This window comes from Hyperoodon ampullatus (genome assembly GCF_949752795.1).
Source record: "Hyperoodon ampullatus genome assembly, chromosome: 11".
Classification (NCBI taxonomy): Eukaryota; Metazoa; Chordata; class Mammalia; order Artiodactyla; family Ziphiidae; genus Hyperoodon; species Hyperoodon ampullatus.
In genome coordinates this window covers 67,187,088-67,203,841 of record NC_136924.1, presented here as the reverse complement: position 1 = coordinate 67,203,841, position 16,754 = coordinate 67,187,088, and the positions used below count along the sequence as shown (strand labels likewise).

The window sequence follows — 16,754 nt, the reverse complement described above, 5'->3', positions numbered from 1 at the left end:
CAATCTCCAGAACTCTTCATCTTCCCAAACTGAAACTCTGTAATCCATTAAACAATTCCCCATCCTCCCTCCTCCAAGCCCCTGGCAACCACCATTCTACTTTCTGTCTCTATGAATTTCATGATTCTAGGTGCCTCATATAAGGGGTACCTATCTTTTTGTGACTGGATTACTTCACTTAGCATAATGTCCTCAAGGTTCATCCATGTTGTAGCATGTCAGAATTTCCTTCCTTTTCGAGGAGGAAAAAGATTCTACCATATGTCAAGAATATACAATGGAGAAAAGATAGTCTCTTCAATCAGTGGTTCTGGGAAAACTGGATGGTTACATGTAACAGATTGAAATTAGAATACTCCTTAACACCACACACAAAAATAAACTCAAAATGGATTAAAGACCTAAATGTAAGGCCAGACACTATAATACTCTTAGAGGAAAACATAGGCAGAAACCCTTTGACATAAATCGCAGCAAGATCTTTTCTGACCCACCTCCTAGAGTAATGGAAATAAAAACAAAAATAAACAAATGGGACCTAATGAAACTTAAAAGCTTTTGCACAGCAAAGGAACCCATAAACAAGACGAAAAGACAACCCTGAGAATGGGAGAAAATATTTGCAAACGAAGCAACTGACAAGGGATTCATCTCCAAAATATACAAGCAGCTCATGCAGCTCAATATCAAAAAAACAAACAACCCAATCCAAAAATGGGCATAAGACCTAAATAGACATTTCTCCAAAGAAGACATACAGGTGGCCAACAAACACATGAAAAGATGCTCAACATCACTAATTATTAGAGAAATGAAAATCAAAACTACAATGAGGCAACCATAATCCAATAAAAATTAATTTAAAAAAACACTAGTCCTAAATGTTGAGAAATGGGTGAGGCCAAATAAAATAAATGTGAACAATCAAAAAAAGAAACTTACAGTGAGGTATCACCTCACACCAGTCAGAATGGCCATCATCAAAAAATCTACAAACAATAGATGCTGGAGAGGGTGTGGAGAAATGGGAACCCTCTTACACTATTGGTGGGAATGTAAACTGATACAGCCACTACGGAGAACAGTATGGAGGTTTCTTAAAAATCTAAAAATAGGGCTTCCCTGGTGGCGCAGTGGTTAAGAGTCCGCCTGCCGATGCAGGGGACACAGGTTCGTGCCCCAGTCCGGGAAGATCCCACATGCCACGGAGCGGCTGGGCCCGTGAGCCATGGCCACTGAGCCTGCGGGTCCGGAGCCTGTGCTCCGCAAGGGGAGAGGCCACAACAGTGAGAGGCCCGCGGACAGCAAAAAAAAAAAAAAATCTAAAAATAGAACTACCATATGACCCAGCAAGCCCACTCCTGGGCATATACCCTGAGAAAACCATAATTCAAAAAGATACATGCACACCAATGTTCACTGCAGCACTATTTACAATAGCCAGGACATGGAAGCAACCTAAATGTCCATCAACATGGAATGGAATGGATAAAGAAGATGTGGTACATATATACAAAGGAATATTACTCAGCCATAAAAAGGAATGAAATGTATCATTTGCAGAGACATGGATGGACCTAGAGACTGTCATACAGAGTGAAGTAAGTCAGAAAGAGAAAAAAATGTATATTAACGCATATATGTGGAATCTATAAAAATGGTATAGATGTACTTATTTGCAAAGCAGAAATAGAGACACAGACATAGAGAACAAATGTATGGATACCACTCTCAAACATATGGATGAATTGGGAGATTGGGATTGACATATATACACTACTATGTATAAAAGAGATAACTAATGAGAACCTACTGTACAGCAGAGGGAACTCTACTTGGTGCTCTATGGTGACCTAAATGGGAAGGAAATCCAAAAAAAGAGGGGATATATGTATACGTATGGCTGATTCACTTTGCTGTACCGGAGAAACTGACACAGCAGTGTAAAGCAGCTATACTCCAGCAATAAATAAATAAATTTTTTTAAAAGATTCCACCCTGTGTATAAACCACATTTTGTTTATCCATTCATCCATCAATGGACACTTGGGGTGCTTCCACCTTTTGGCTATTGCGAATAATGTTGGTATAAACGTGGACGTACAGATACCTTTTCCAGACCCTATTTTCGAGTCTTTTGGGTGTACAGTTGACTCCTGAACAACACAGGTTTGAACTGTGCTAGTCCACTTACATGCAGACTTTTTCAATAAATACTACAGTTCTACACGATCTGCAGTTGATTGATTCCACAGATGTGAAGCTGTAGATACAGAGAAACTTGAGCATCTGTGGCTTTTGGTATCCACAGCTGGTCCTGGAACCATATGCTGCAGACACCTAGAGATGACTGTATACCCAGAAGAACTGCTGGATCTCATGGTAATTCTAATTTTAATTTGGGGGGGAACAGTCATACCATTTTCCATAGCAGCAGCACCATTTTACTTTCCCTCCAAAAGTGTACAAGGGTTTCAATTTTTCACACATTCTTGCCAACACTTATTTTCTGGTTTTTTTTTTTTTTAATAGCAGCCATCCTAATGGATGTGAGGTAGTTACAACCATCTTATTAGTGTTTCTGAGCCTCCAATTTCCTCATCTGTAAAATGAGCATGTTGGACTACATGATCCCCAAGGAGCTCAAATTTCATGATTCTATGAATTGAGAGGAGAATTAGGTTGATTTACTGGGAAAACTCAGGTCATTTACTCATTCTGAGGCTCACATTCCCTAACTATAGTCACAGCACTGACACCCACTCTGGATATGGTTTCAAGTAAAACACAGACTGAAATTCAAGTGCAAAGAGCATTAACTTAATGAGAAAGTTTAAGAGAGCCTGGTCCCAGACTTCCATGGCAAGGACATGGATACCACTGGATGCTGAAGGTAACTGGTCGACACAAGTGGAGAGAATTTCACATGCCACTGGTCTTCCCACAGGTGGGTTAATTATTAGCAACGACTATAATGAGGACACCTACTCACTGTTCAACTTTCACTCGTATAAAGGGATAAATTGATTGCAACTAATTTTTTTTTTAATGGTCAGGCTGGGAGGGCAGAGAGAGATGGTCATTTCCCTGGGAAATTTGTTATGTTTTTCTGATGTGGGGTGAATCCTCCCCACTCTCAAATACAGTGGCTAAAACTTGAAAGAGAAAATGTATTTTCTTCAATGAGACACCCTGAAGAAAAGTCAGCACTAAGTCCCCAAGAAGAATACTGTTTTTACAAACAGGTGAACAAAGGCAAGCAGGATGATTTGCAGAAAATCCAGAAACATCAAAAACAGAATCCAGGACTCCTGAACTCACAGCACAAATACTGTTTGCAAATTTAGTTCCTCCTCTAAAAAGGAGAATTATTATTATCACATCTTTCCACGAATAACAACAAAAAATCTATTAATATGGATGTGTACAGACTTTAGCTCCATGTAAATCTGTGCCTTTTTGTAGGAACGCTGAAACATTGTGGACCTCGATGTGGGAATCAAACTTGAGAAGCCTCCTTAACGACCTATTAAGAATCCTCGGGCTTCCCTGGTGGCGCAGTGGCTGGGAGTCCGCCTGCCGATGCAGGGGACACGGGTTTGTGCCCCAGTCCGGGAAGATCCCACATGCCGCGGAGCGGCTGGACCCGTGAGCCATGGCCGCTGAGCCTGCACATTTGGAGCCTGTGCCCTGCAACGGGAGAGGCCACAGCCCGCGTACTGCAAAAAAAAAAAAAAAAAAGAATCCTCCTCCAGGGCTTCCCTGGTGGCGCAGTGGTTGAGAGTCCACCTGCCGATGCAGGGGACACAGGTTCGTGCCCCAGTCCGGGAAGATTCCATATGCCACGGAGTGGCTGGGCCCGTGAGCCATGGCCGCTGAGCCTGTGCATCCGGAGCCTGTGCTCCACAACGGGAGAGGCCACAACAGTGAGAGGCCCGCGTACCGCAAAAAAAAAAAAAGAATCCTCCTCCAACATGAAGACCACAACCTCCTCACAGCATTGAGGGTTGAGTCCCTTATACCTTCCGTGGGTCATCCTGGGATAATATGGGCAGAAAAAGCTCAGAGAGGGCCACCAACATGGGCTAAAAGACATCTGCTCCAAAGCATCAAGATGTATGGAGAAAACAAGAATGACTTTTGTGTCCCTTTCCCACTAGTTTTTAATTATATTATAACTGATTCTAGAAACTGTGTGATCTGACAAATCAGAAAACTGCTGGGTATCAGAGGCGACAGACTGGGCCGGAAGAAGGCAGTGCAGGTCCCAGATCAGGGAAAGGAGCAAGCCTGCCCTCTGCTGGCAATCCTGGGTAGTGGCAGTAAGATGTGAGGAGAAGATCTCCACCTTGAGCTGGAGGAACTAGACACACAAAAAAACCAAGACACCCAGCTACAGCAACTTTCATACACAGCAGAAACCTTATGGAAGAGATTGCAGGCCAAAGAGCAAACTTTGATGTTGCCTTAGTGACCATGTCCTGGAACACTCCTTTTTGCAAATGGTGTTGAGAAGGCAATACTGGATGAGACCGAAAAAGAGCTCCATCTGAAAGACTAGGCGTGGGCAACGATGAGCATTCATTAGAAACAATTCTCTTCCAACATAAGATATTAAAATATATTTCTATACAGAGTCCATTATAAACATCTACTTGTTCATGCCCTCCCCAGAAAAAAATATTACATTATTGTTCAATGACATTGAAAGTAAAATCATGACAGAAATGCCAAGAAGCAAGTAGGGAAAAAAAGGTCCTGTGGTCTGGGGAGGGAGATAGGTCAGATCCATATTTAGAACTGAGTAGGTAAAATTTTACAATGCTGTTAAGGACATATTCTATAAAGACAACACAGCTGAATTATCTGTCTTTGCTATTTTCCTGCTGCCTGGTATATACATTTTCAAATTTTCTTTCTAACAAGAGTGATATCCTCTAATCCTCCCTACTCACTTCATCCTCACATAGAGATAAGATTGCACTCTCATTATCGGTTAGTATTATGTACTAAATGTTCACTTAACAAGTAGTTATTGTCAAATAGCCATATCCTCAAACAGCTTTCAATCTAGTTGAGAAGGCAGTTCACAGACACTAGTGTTCTATGTTCAAGAGGCAGTTACACTAGATGAATTTTGAGGTTCCCTTTAGTTCTAATTTTATATCCAGAAATACTAGATTACTAAAACTATCTTAAGTACCTGATGTCCTCGCAGCCTCTGCGCCATTATCTCTGCCTGGAATATTTCCCCAGCCCACCTACCCTTGGCTACATAACACATTTCTGTCCTTCTTCTCATTCTAGTTCTTTTTTGAAGTGCTTCAAGGAGGATTTGGGTGATTCTCACCTTGGACCCTACTGTCCTTGTACACACAGGCAGTTGCCTACTTTCAGATATAATGTGTTTACTTATCATCTTTTCAACTGAAACACATAAACGAGGAGCAATCTCCTCGCATGTTATTGGACAAGAGTAAGCCATCCTTTCCCAAAGAGCTAAAGAAGTCTAAAATCCCTAATTATGATCATCTAATATCTCCTCCTCAAACAATCCCATCCCATCAATTTTTTTAAATGTGAGGAACCCCAACTCCAAGCTTCTCAATTGCCTTCAAAAGACAAGTATCCAAATGCTGGTAGAAAGGGCAGCCTCTAAACCTCCCCACAGCAGAAATAATGGCAATAATAGTAAGTAATATGGCCAGACACTGTTCTATAAGCATTTTATATAATTTCACTCAGTTCTCATAACCACCCTATGAAGTGGGTATTATCATCATGTCCCTTCTTTAACTGATGAGAAAAATGAAGCACAGGGATGTCAAGGAACTTACATGAGACTGCACCTTGAGGAAGTGGCAGAACCAGGATTCAAGCTGTGACAGTACAGAGAACGTAAATTTAACACGGTTCTTAGGAAAGCTTAAAAGAGAAAGAGAACTCCCCCTGCTGGCTGTATATACAGTTTTCTTTTGTCACAACTGATAGCAAGGGCACCACCAAGCAGGGGAGCCCTGACTGAGTCACCAACCAGTAGAGTGAGTTCCTGCAATGTTTTCTTTTTAACTGAAGTATAGTTGATTTACAATACTGGGTTAGATTTAGGTGCACATCATAGTGATTCGGTTTTTTGTTTTGCAGATTATATTCGGCAACACTCTTAACTCTTCCAACCTCACTTTGCCCAGCCCTAAGGTTGGGAGTAAACAGAGATCAGATTTAAGTTCTCTTCTAGCTCTAAATTACTATGACTTTGAGATTCAGATGTTTTTCTCTAAAAACCAGTTCTCTCTGTAATGTGCACAAGAAACAGCTACAAACAGTTTTGTTTTTTTCCAAAGCCACAAGAATATCTCAGGGGCTTCCCTGGTGGCGCAGTGTTTAAGAATCCGCCTGCCAATGCAGGGGACACGGGTTCCAGCCCTGGTCCGGGAAGATCCCACATGCCGCGGAGCAACTAAGACCCAAGTGCCACAACTACTGAGTCTGCGCTCTAGAGCCCGCAAGCCACAGCTACTGAGCCCACGTGCCACAACTACTGAAGCCTGTGCACCTAGAACCCATGCTCCGCAACAAGAGAAGCCACCACAATGAGAAGCCCGCACACTGCAACAAAGAGTAGCCCCACTTGCCGCAACTAGAGAAAGCCAGTGCGCAGCAACGAAGACCCAACGCAGCCAAAAATAAATAAATAAATTTATTTTTTTAAAAAAAGAATCTCTCAGAAGTTAGAGGTTCAAAAGCTATACAGTACTTTCAAATATTTCACAAATTTGCATTAAGGATAAGAATAAGTAAATTATGACAAAAAAAATTCAGCTGCAAGGCACTAAGAGTTTAAAGGAAATGAGAGGAAACTGTTGCTAAAATATGTTGTAAGCAATAATAATCCAATTTCTTTCACCTAGTCATAGTCTTACTTTAGGGCACACCACGCTGCTAATTATATATCAAAACAAACCTAAATCTGTTATCAATATTAACAAATTTATACCAAAAGTCACAACTCTGCAACCAAGTTCCAAAGTTAAGGGACATCCACCTTAATCTAAATGCTAACTTGTTTATATGTCAATTATATCTCAATAAAGCTGAAAAAATACTAATTTCTTTCCATCCAGCAAAACAAATGAGTTTATGAAAAAGGAATACATACATCTGGGTTAAGAAGGAAGATTCAAAAAAATTCCATCTAATTTTGGTCCCCACCAAAATCCCACTAAAAATAAAGCTAAGAGATTTTTGTTTATCATAACCCACAAGGACCAAGAAGTAAAAAAAAAAAAAAGCATCAGAGACAACAGCAGTAGAATTTTGAAGATGAAAAAACATGGACAAGTAGAAATTGACTTAGCAGATCCTAGAAAGCCAAATCCCAAAATCGCACGAGAAAGTGGAAATCCAACCTCTATTACACCACATATTCCACAAAAGACTCAGAGACAGGCAGCCAGGCTTCATAAGGAGAATTGGGAGAAAGCTGTTGAGAAGCAGTTGGATCCCTATATCCTCTCCTCTACTTCATGAGGCTGGACATCCCCGCAAAAGACTGAAGGTTTCATTTCTGAAAAGGGGTAAAACAGAGAGTTGCTGGACAACCAGCTGAGGGTGGGAACCTTACCTAAAACAAAGGGAATCCAGTGACCATATGCACACTGAATGCTGAATGCAGAGACCCAGCTCTTAGCTCCACAGACCTTCACCATCTGGGCAGGAAGTCAGAGGACTCTTCCCTGAGGACTCTGACCAGCTCCACAAGAAAAACCTGGAGACACTGACCTGGGGGGCCCTATAAGAAAGGGCCCATCCAGATGACACTCCAGTAAAGCTCAAAGTCCACAAGCTCTACTGGGCGAGCTCAGAGTTCAACTCATTCTTTTAGATTCTCACACTTATGAGCAGACAGTCAGGGATCACCGGATATCCGGGGAAAGACCTGAATTATAACAGCATTTTGAAGGTTTCTTTCCTCCCTGGATAATCTATTTCCTCCAAATTGTTATTTTCTGTTTGTCTGTTTTAGTCTCTATCATTAATATCCTTAGAGCAATAAGAAAATAGATTGCATCTAGGAAATAAGAACAGAATACCATATATATACCTGAAACATTCAACTAACAACTTAAAAAAGAGGTCTCAATAACAGGAGGGGCAAATAAAGTTGCAATAATCTCTGAGTAAGTAAAGCAAAAAAAAGGAAAAGAAACAACAGATATAGAAAATAAGACAAGAGTATTACAAAACTAGTCCAGACGTTCCGACAGCCAAACAATAGAATTCCAGAAAGAGGAAAAAGGAAAAAATAAAAAGAGAGAGGAAAAGCATCAAAGAATTAATTCACATAAATTTTTAGAACTGAAAGACATAGTTTCCTGATCAAAAGAGGCCGTCTAGACCCAGGCACAGTGGGTGAAAATAGACCCACACCAAGCAACATGATCGTGAATTCCAGAAGACCAAGAACAAAGAAAGATCCCACAAGCTTTCAAAGAGGAAAAACAAACAGTCCAGTACAAAGGATAAGGAATCAGAAAGGCTCTAGACTTCTCTAGACCAACAATGAAAGCAATAAAACAATAAAGGCAATAAAACAGGTATAGAAATGTCAACTAAAGCAAGGATATAATAAAGATATTTTCATTCCTGCACAATTTCCAAAAATTTACCTCACAGGCACCCTTCCTCAAGGAGATATGGGCAATGATATTTTTTTAAAAAGAAAGAAAGAAAGAAAGAAGAAAACACAGGACACAGGAAGTAACAGATCCAACACAGGAGAAAAAGAGAGCCTCCAGGCTGAGAGTGAAGAGAGATCCCAAGATCATAGGTGTGCATCAGACAGGGCACAACCGGCAACAGTTGTGTTGACTGCAGTCAACACAAGATGCTTCCTGCTATTGGACCCTCTTTCTAACTCGAAGAGAGAATGCCCAGGTGAGCTGGTCCAGATTCTCATCTGTGCTTGTTTATCTCACAGTGTGCTGATACAGTGCCTGTTCTCCACTCCCCTCCATGCCCACAAAAGTGTTCTGCTTGGACCTACTTCTGAGAGCAAGAGCAAGGCCATGTTGGCGAATTTCAAATAAGCAGCAGTCCCCTCCTCCAGCTTAGCTGATCATTCATCAACTAGCCCATAACACAGCCCTGGCAGATGCCACAGGACTTGCCTTCTGACTCCCCCAGAAGGGGCTCCTGTGAATTCTCTGAGGAATCCAACATCAGACTGTGACCCAGGAACGGTTTGGTTTACCTTTTGAGAGCTTTTCTCTAACAGAGGCAGCAACATTACCCTTTCCCTACACAACTAGGCATGGGCTTGCTACTCAGCTTTTCAAAACTATATGTTGTTTAGGAATATGTACAAGAGGCAGAAAAACTATAAAGAGAAGCAAGGGAATAATTAACACAAACGCAGGGGAGAAAGGAGATTTCAGCCAGGGAGGAACACACAAGGGCTTCTAATGTGCCAGTAATATTTATTACTCAGTCTTCATAGGTAGATATCATGCATAGATTTTGCTTATTTTTTTAATATATATACATGTAATTAGAATACTCTTCTTTATGGTGATGCATTCTATAATAGATATCTTAAATAGTAAGTGAATTTCTATTTAAATCAGTGATATTGTTTTAATATTGTAGAACACTAAAGGAACCAAAAAAAATTCTTAAAATTTTTATGCCTATAAATGTGAAAATTCACATGAAATGGGCAAATTGTATGTAATTTACCAAAGCTGATATAAAAAGAAATAGAAAATACAAATAATCTTATAATTTTTTTAAGTTGTCATAATTTAAAACCTTCCTATGAAGGAAACTTCAGGCCCAAATATTTTACCAGTGAATTCTACCAAACGTTTATGAAAGAAATAATTCCAGTCTTATACAATCTCTTCCAAAGAATGGAAAAAGAGGGTACTCTGTAACTTCTTTTATGAGACTGCCAAAACTTGACAAGAGCATTACAAGAAAGGAAAATTATAAGCTAATCTCACTCATGAACATAGCTATAAAAAATCATAAAATATTAGCAAACCAAATCTAGCAATGTATATATGTATGTACGTACATATACATATTGTGTGTGTATATATATGTGTATATATGCGTGTGTATATTATATGTGTGTGTGTATATATATATATATATCATGACCTAGGTAGGATTTTTTTAAGAATACGAAGTTGTTTTAACATTCAACAAAAATATAAAATTCAACATATTATCTCAATACAGCAATAAAGTATGTGATAAAATTCAGCATCTTAGCAAACTGTACAAGAGAATTTTCTTAATTTGATAAAGGATTTCTACAGAAAACTTTCAGCAAACATTGTACTTAATGGTGAAATGATAAAAAGAAAACTTTCCTTCTGAGGTTGTACATGACACAAAAATTCTCTTATTTTCACTACTTCCATTCAAGATTAAACCAGAGGTGCTAGCCAGTACACAAGATGAGAAAAATAAATGAAAGGATGGTAAAGAAATCCATAAAACTGACAGTATTCACAGATGATAAAGATTATGCACTTAGAAAAAACAAATGATTTTACAGATAAAGTATTAGAATCAACAAAAGAAAAAGTAAGATTACTGGATACAGTACCAATATGCAGATAACAATCATACTTCTATGTACTAGAAACAAATAGAAAATAAATTTCTTAAAAGATACCAATTTAAAATAGCATCAAGAAAACTCAATTACCTAAGAATAAATATACTAAAAGATATGTAAGACCTCCACATAGAAAACTGTAAAATATTATTCAAATAAATTTGAATAACAATTTTAAATACCATAGTTATGGATTGGAGGACCCAACATTGTAAAGATGTCAATTCTCCCCTAAAAACCAATAATAAGCAAAACAGTCCTGAAGAAGAACAAGGTGTAAGAACCTACACTATCAGAGAGTAAGAGTTATTATAAAAGCGCAGTAATTAAGACAGTGTTGCATTGGCTCAAGGATAGACAAATAAAACAACAAAATAGGATAAGAGACCCCAAATAGACCCACACACATATAGAAATTTATATAAAAATCACACCACAGAGCAGTGGTAAAAGGATGGTCTCTGATAAACCGTGCTGAGTCAATTAGATGTCCACATGGACAAAAATGATTTTTTTTTTCTGGACAAAAATGAAATTTGACTCTTTTCTCATTTCATGTGAACAAAATGAATCAATTCTAGGTGGCTCTTGATCTGAAAACAAAATAATAAAGCTTCCTGAAAATATAATGGGAGAACAGAAAGCACCAGCTATAATAAAGGCAGGACTGGTTACCTAACCTGTGGGACCCCTTGTTCAAAAATCACTAAGAAAAGCAACAGCAGAGCATTAAACCAAGTGTAGGGCCCTAATGAGCATGGGCCCCACGTGACTGCACAGATCACGTGACTGCACAGATCACGTGCCCGTGAAGCTGGCCCTGCAAGAAGCTAACAGACTAGTAAATTGGACTACATAAAAACTAAGAATTCTTGTTCATCATACGACACTCTTTTTTTTTTTAAACTGTTCCATCTCCTTTTATTACAATCCTGTCGTTGTGTTCCAGAATGAATAGCTATTTAATACACACACCACTCCTAAAATTGATCTTAACAGCCCCATTTCTTTCTCAGTATATTAAATCAAAAGGAAAAATCAAAAAAAAACATCTGGTTTAGTACATCCCAGGAACAGCACCTTTACTAAACAACAGGAAACGAAACATGCCAGAAATCTGACCAAATACACAAAGCAGCAGGTGAGATGCCTGATAGGAAAGAATGACTCCCAATGGAATGTTCGTAGATGCCCTCTAGATGACACTCTTAAGAGAGTGAAAATGCAAGCCAAAAAAGTGGGAGAAGTATTTGCATCACATGTATCTGACAAAGACTCATATTCAGAATTCATAAAGAATTCCTACAAATCTATAAGAAAAGGGAGACAATCCTTTTCTTAGGAGACAGTTAGCCAGTAAACATATGAAGAGGTGCTGAACCACGTTAGTAATCAGCAAAATGAAAATGAAAATCACGCAGCCACTAAAACACTCACTAGAAGAGTTAAAATTTAAAGGACTGACAACACCAACACCAATTGCTGGCCACTCCAAATCTGCCTTTTCCTGTTGGTTTTTTTTCCCCTATGGCACTTATCACCTTAACCCCTTCTTACATACATTAAAAAAAGGGTTGAGTCTTAGTAAGCATGTGACCCAACTAGGTCAAGGAAAGTAAATTATGGGACTTTCTGGAGCTCCAGAAAAAGATGTTCTTTTTGGTGAGTTTGCTGATTTGGAGCTGCTGTTGGCCATTCTGGTGTTGTCCAATACAGAGGAAAGCACAGCTAAGAGATGAAGTCATATTCTTAAAGATACTCTCTGAGCACCTGTATTTACCTGATTTAGCTACACCTGAAGGCACATCCTTGGACTTTTAATTATGTAAGCCCATCAATTTCCTTTATTGCTTAAATCAGTTTGAGTTGTGTTTCTGTACTCACAACTGAAAGGAGATTTGTCACTATTACAATGTGGTGACAAAATAAAATGGTAGACTGAAAAATAGTGCATTAATCATTCAAAATTATGTTTATGATAATTTATGCCAATGGCACCAGCTTATAATATGTTACATGAAAAAGGCAGGATACAGAAATATTATACAGTACACCAACTTTGGAAAAACTTCATATTAAAAAACCACTTGAATAAAAATTCAAAAACATTAAGAGACTGTCTTTAGAAAATGGTTTTTCCTCTTCTTTTTACACGTATTTTCCAAAGTTTCCTTATTATTATATTTTAACACTTTTGTTGAGATATAATTCACATACCATAAAATTCACCCCTTTAAACTGTACAATTTAGTGTTTTTTAGTATATTCACAGAAGTGTGCAACCATCACCACTATCTGACAGCACAACATTTTTATCACCCCAGCAAGAAACCCATGCCATTAGCAGTCATTTCCTATTCTCCCTACCCGCAAGCCCTGGCAATGACTAATTTACTTTCTATTTCTATGGATTTGTCTATTCTGAACATTTCAAATAGAATCATAAAGTATGTGGACTTTTGTGCCTGCTTCTTTCACTTAGCATCATGTTTTCAAGGGTCATCCATGTTGTAACATGAATTAGTAACTTCATTCCTGTTTATGGCTGAATAATATTCCATCATATGGATGTACCACATTTGTTTATCCATTCATCCATTGACAGACATTTGGGTTGTTACCATTTTTTGGCTATTATTTAAAAAACTGCTATGAACATTCATGTACCAATTTTTGTGGGAATATACATCTCCAATTCTCTTGGGTAAATACCTAGGAGTAGATGGCTGGTTAGGTGCATTACTTTTTATAATTTTTTAAAAAACAATGAGAATTGTTTCTTAGTGGAAAATGTTGAATGTCAGTGATACCAAACTCAGGGTCACACAAATTCCTTCTTCTGCTGCAGAGGACAAGGTACTACTGTAGAGAAGAGACCCATAGAAAAAGAAGACCAAAGACCACTCACTATCTAACAAAGTATCAGTCTCTACCAGGCATTTATGATAGCAAGATTTAATTACATTTTCAGGATGCCAGGGTGGACACATTAATAAAATGAGTCTGTAAGCTGCCTAAAATTCCTGTACTTATAGACCAGGCTAAAATAAAGATAATACTTCCATTTACATTCACGGTTTTTTCACGCTTTTCTCTTTTCAGTTTTCCAATCACTGCTAGATTGGAATCATCTAGATCAATCACTTGATCTATAACACCTTTCACAAACTCAACCAGCATAACAAACATTTAATATACCAATGCAGAAAACTGTAGAACTAGGCAATGCTGATCACTAAGATGGCCTCCCTTCTGTTTTCAGGAAAAATAGTTAAACCACGGGATAAGCAAACTACTTAGAAATCTTAACTACTTAAACATCAGAATCAAACTCCCGGCCAAATATTCACCTTATTCTTCCCATCATCTTTATGCCTTTGGGTAGATTTTCCTGCACACCACACTACATTTGTTCCATAATCCAGCTGGCCAAGTAAAGATAAAGTATTTACTTCACATGAAAACTATGCTAAAGCAGTATATTCTAATAAACCTGAAACTCTGTATTATATCCTTCGTATGTTACAAATTTCTTATTGCTCCAACAGTAATCCAGTATTATAGAAGTATCAATCTAATTGCTAAGAAAAAGCAGACCCCTCTTATGTTTACATACAAAGAGTGAAGTTTTGAGATACCTATCTTCAAATTCCTTCTCAACCACTAGGCAAATTACCTAAACTTTTTGAATCTCAATTTCCCAATAAAATGTGCCTAAAGACAATATACTTTTGGAATTGCTATGAGAGATAAAACCAACACTTTCGCATAAAGCACATACTTAGTGAACAGTAGCTGCTGATACTATTCTTATTATTAATTTTAAGATTAATATTGAAGTGGTTATACTATGATTACCCTTAGATAAACTGTAAAATTTAGGGGAAAAATCTGCCATGCTATAAGGCAAATATTGATCCTGCTCTTATTCTCACCCATTTGAAAATAAAGGGATTCTACCATAAGGCTTGGTGTAGAAAATCAAAAAGTCCAAGCAGTTACATCACCTGTGTTAGAAATAAAAATGATCTAGTCATTTTGGTTCATAATCCACACTTTCTGAATCATCATCCACTTATGATTCTTATTTCAAATTTAATATATCCCCTTCAGCGTATCAACAGTAAATAATCCATTTTAATAAAAGATTAAAACTTTAATTCTATAATATGACCCTGTTTTTGTAAACCTAACAACAATAAAAATATTTCATGTATATGTAAAAAAAAATGTTTAATTCTACAGCATGTTATAAAAGGGGAAAAGTCACTTATAGAAAGAATCATAAGCACTGAATCCATATGAAGGGGAAAATAGGGGTTATCTGCCTTTTGCACATTAAATGCAAACAATTCAACATGTATGCTGTATTTCAATGCATCACTGACAGTCACTACTAAACTGAAAGTTCAGTGACTAATCTAATTAAACATATTTGTTATTAGTTGACTTTGAGGAAAAAGGACAAATGGGTAAGTACTGGAATCAGGCATTTAGTCACTAAACATCTAACCTCTGGGGCTTCTCTGGTGGTGCAGTGGTTAAGTATCCACCTGCCAAGGCAGGGACGTGGGTTTGAGACCTGGTCCGGGAAGGTCTCACATGCCGTGGAGCAACTAAGCCCGTGCGCCACAACTACTGAGCCCGCGTGCTAGAGCCTGCGAGCCACAACTACTGAGCCCATGTGCCACAACTGCTGAAGCCCACGCACCTAGAGCCCGTGCTCTGCAACAAGAGAAGCCACGGCAATGAGAAGCCCGCACACCGCATCGAAGAGTAGCCCCAGCTTGCCACAACTAGAGAAAGCCTGCGCGCAGCAACAAAGACCCAATGCAGCCGAAAATTAATTAATTAATTAATTATTTTAAAAATCTAACCTCTGGAGTTCTCAAATGGATAAATAACCATTTAGTCAAATTTCTAACAATGTCTACATCATAATACTTTATCATATGATGAGAATGATAATTCTAATACACTGTTATTTCTTAATTCAACAAAAAAAAATTCTGTTCCATTTAATAGAGTCTTATTACCCAGGTGAGAACTGAAATCCAAGGAAAGGAGCCATTAACCCCATATTCTCTGACATGCAAAACTCTGGACTTAAAGAGACAAAAATCTAAAATACATAGGAGTGCTGCACCCACAAATCCACAAATTAAATTGGGGGCATGTGGACACATTTTTCTAAAAAGACATAAAAGCCAGCCCTTTCATCAGTCAAGCAAAGTGAAATTCTAAATGATTATCAGTCTCTGGTACTTACCAGCCTGTGATCCTGTGCTAGCCTGACATTCCTCTCTGTCTCCTGACACTGGCTCCAACACCCCCCCTTATACTTTCCCACACATCCAAATCCATGCATTTACCACTTTGTGCTTTTAACCTCTGGTACAAACAATAATAACAGGAAGATGAAAACACAGTTGAGAAGAGAAAAATCAAAATCAAAACATTTCAAAATAAAAAGGGAATATAATACCATTTTTACTGGACACTAGTGAATCAACCAGAATCCATGGAAAAATATCAAATACTTATAACACGTGACAACTTTTTGTATACATACACATATATAGATATACATGTACTATATGGTATACATGTATATCTATATATGTACACGTATATCTATATATCTCTACCCTCCTTCTCTACCTATTTCAGACAAGTGTCTGGCTCTGGGGGAAACCCTATTCAAAACCAGTCTACTCAATTATATTCCTGCTTCTTGTATGGACTATTACATCATTATAACAATAAAGAAGTATTCCGTTTAATACACATTAGGTTGAAACCTTCCTCAGTAAACAGCATAATAATAATTTGGGGATAACAGTGATATAATAAAAGGAGAGGAAGAAAACAGTATTTTCTTTTAATAACAAACATAAGAATGGAATTTAAGTCATTAATTTTATTATCTGAAGCTAATCAAGCCCTAAAAATTGTTTTATGAAAACAGACACATCTTCATTTGGAATTAAAAAAAAAAAACTCTAGGAAGTGTCACTTTACATACAAAATGTAACAGGGTAAAGGAAAAAGAAAAGGCTACTTTCACATGCACCTAAAAAGCTGCCACGGGCATTCTGTCAAAACACATTATCGTGCCTCTGTT

The 16,754-nt window shown here is 38.0% G+C and overlaps 1 protein-coding gene across 1 annotated transcript in view; it reads right to left on the bottom strand.

Annotated features, from left to right (window-relative positions):
* The window catches only part of TBC1D30 (TBC1 domain family member 30), a gene marked incomplete at its 5' end in the record, with an annotated part of 82,873 nt that overhangs the window by 60,230 nt on the left and 5,889 nt on the right, over nucleotides 1-16,754 (bottom strand). The window lies entirely within an intron of this gene.